At 83.2% G+C, this 2,500-nt stretch overlaps 1 non-coding gene across 1 annotated transcript; it reads right to left on the bottom strand.

The window, feature by feature from the left end:
- Window positions 1–82: 82 nt before the first annotated feature.
- On the bottom strand, window positions 83–235 carry LOC142077622 (5.8S ribosomal RNA). Its single transcript, XR_012671939.1, has one exon. It is a non-coding gene; the product is annotated as a 5.8S ribosomal RNA (ribosomal RNA).
- Between the last annotated feature and the right edge of the window lie 2,265 nt (window positions 236–2,500).

Below are 2,500 nucleotides of genomic sequence, written 5' to 3'. Positions count from 1 at the left end.
GCCGCGCCGCTGCGGCCGCCGCCTCCCCACCCCGGGGAGGGGGGGGGAGGGGGGGCGGCCCAGCCGGCGATTGATCGTCAAGCGACGCTCAGACAGGCGTAGCCCCGGGAGGAACCCGGGGCCGCAAGTGCGTTCGAAGTGTCGATGATCAATGTGTCCTGCAATTCACATTAATTCTCGCAGCTAGCTGCGTTCTTCATCGACGCACGAGCCGAGTGATCCACCGCTAAGAGTTGTCTGCCTTTCGGCACCGCCCCGCGCGCGCGGGGGGGCCGGGACCGCTCGCCAGCAGCGGCCCCTCTCGGAGGACGGCCCACCGCCCGCCCGCCCGCCGGCCCGCCCCCCCCGCCCGCGCGGAGGGGGCCGCGGCGCGGCGCCACGGGCCGCGGCGGAGAGGCCTCGCCTCGCCTGACCGTACGAGCACACCCAGCGGAAGGGAAAAAGGGAACGGGAAAAAACCCCGAACGGCAAGGGCGGGGAGCCCGCGCTCCCGACTCGACCCACAGCGGGCAGACGCCCCTTGCGCGTTTCGGAGGCGGCCCAGGCGCCCGGGCTCGGCCCGGCCTCCGCACGGAGGCGGCGACGCGCCCGGCCGCGCCGCCCGCCCGCCTCGCTCGGGACAACGGATGCTGCTGCCGGGCGGCAGCAGCGGGGCGCCCCGCCGGACCCCCGCGCGCGCGCGCCTCCGCCCACAACCTGCGCCGCGCTACGACAGCCGGCTCCCCTTCCCGCGGCTCGCCCCGCCGGCGCCTCCGCGGCTCCGCCGCCGGCCGCGCCGGAGGCGGCGACCGCCGGAGCCCGAGCCGGCGACGCGGCACGCCGCCCGCGGCCCGCCGGACGGCGCCCGCCGCCGCGCCGGCGCGGCCGCCCGCCCGGAACCGCCGCCGCCGCCGCCCCCCGCCTCGGCCCCCTTCCGCGGGCACGCGCCAGGCGACGAGGCGGACGGCGCTAAGGCGGGGGCGGCGCCCGCTCTCCCCGTTTCCACGCGGAGACCGGGAGTGGGACGCCCCCGCCCGCGCGCCCGCCCGCCCGGCGCGGCCGGGAAGGGCGGCGGGGAAGCGACGGGCGGGGCCCGGGCCGGGACAGCCGCGGCCGGCGGCGGGCGCCCTCCGGCCGGCCGACACGCCGAGCGGCGCCGCCGCCGCTCGGCCGGGGTGCCGCCCTCGCCGGCGGCCGGCGGCGCGGGACCGCCGAGCGCTCGCCGGGGGGCGAGGGGGAGGGAGCGGAGCGCAGCGCGCCGCAGCGCTGCGACGGGGCGGGGCGCGGCGGCCCGGCGGCCGCCGGGCGAGCCCCCGCCGCGGGGGCTCGCCGCCCCCTCGGCGGAGAGCCCGCGCTCCCGCCGGGGGGGGTCCACCCGTTTCGAGGCAGGCGGGCCGGCCGCGGCCGACCGCGCCGCGGTCTCCTCCGCCGAGACCGGACCGCGGAGAGGGGGGGGCAGCGGGACCCCTCCCCGGCACGGCTGCCCGCGCGACGGGCACGGGCGGCGCCCAGCCAGGGGCTCTGCGGGAGCGACTCCCGCCCCTGGAGGCGCCACCGCCCGGCCGCCCCGCGGGTCGCATCGAGCCGCCCGCGTCTTTAAACCGCCGCCCGGCTCCGCGGCCTTCGACCCCCGGCGCTCGCCGAGGGAGGGCCGCCGAGGCGCGGACGCTAGGTACCTGGCCCTGGGGTGAGGGAAACGACCTGCAGGCCCCGCGGGGGTGCCTCCCCCGCTGCCGCCCTCGGGGGAGCGTCCGCCCGCGGGGGCGCGCCCGACGTCCGCCGCCACCGCCTCGTCCTCCTGCCCGGGGCCCGGGGTTTCCCTCAGTAGCCCGGCGCTGCGCCCGGGAGGAGAGCCGTGGCTCGGGCCGCCCGCCGGCGCGGGACGCGACCCGGCAAGGGCCTCGCCCGCCCAAGGCGGCGTCGGCGGCGGAGCCCCCCGCCCCGAGCTCCCCCCCCCGCACCGCGGGGGTGGGGGAGGGGAGAGGCGGGGGGGCGCCGCCGAAGGCGCCGCCCGGCGCCGCGCGCCACGCCCGGAACGCCCGGAGGCCTCGCCCTGCGCGGCCGGCCGGCCGGGCGGGCCGCTCCGCAGCGGCCCGCCCCGGTGCGGGGAGGGTCGGGGGAGCCGCCCCCCCCGACCCCGAAGGCCCTCTTGCGCTCTCGCACGCTCGCGCCTGCCGCCCCGTCGTCGCCGCTCGCCGCTCCCTCCCGGCTGCCCGCGCGGGCTCGGCCGGCGGGGGCTCGTCGCACCCCGCGCCGGCAGCCCCCGCTTCTCGCGCGCTGCCGCCCGCGCTCCGAGACCGGGGGGGGCGCCCTCTTCGCCCCGGGGGCCGCGTCCCCCGCCCCTCCCCGGCGGCGGCGGCAGCGGGCCGCCGTCGGGTCAGGCGGGGCGGGGGACGGGGGCCGGTCCCCGGAGGCGGACGCCGGCCGGTGGCGGGCGCCAGCGGAGGCGACAAGCGGGGGAAGCGGCGGGGACGCGGCGGTCCCCGCCGACCGGGCGACGCGCGCGCGCGCGTCGGAGAGA

Source organism: Calonectris borealis, unplaced genomic scaffold, assembly GCF_964195595.1.
Source record: "Calonectris borealis unplaced genomic scaffold, bCalBor7.hap1.2 HAP1_SCAFFOLD_345, whole genome shotgun sequence".
Classification (NCBI taxonomy): Eukaryota; Metazoa; Chordata; class Aves; order Procellariiformes; family Procellariidae; genus Calonectris; species Calonectris borealis.
The sequence above is the reverse complement of the archived record's forward strand: the minus strand, read 5'-3'. Positions and strand labels throughout refer to the sequence as shown.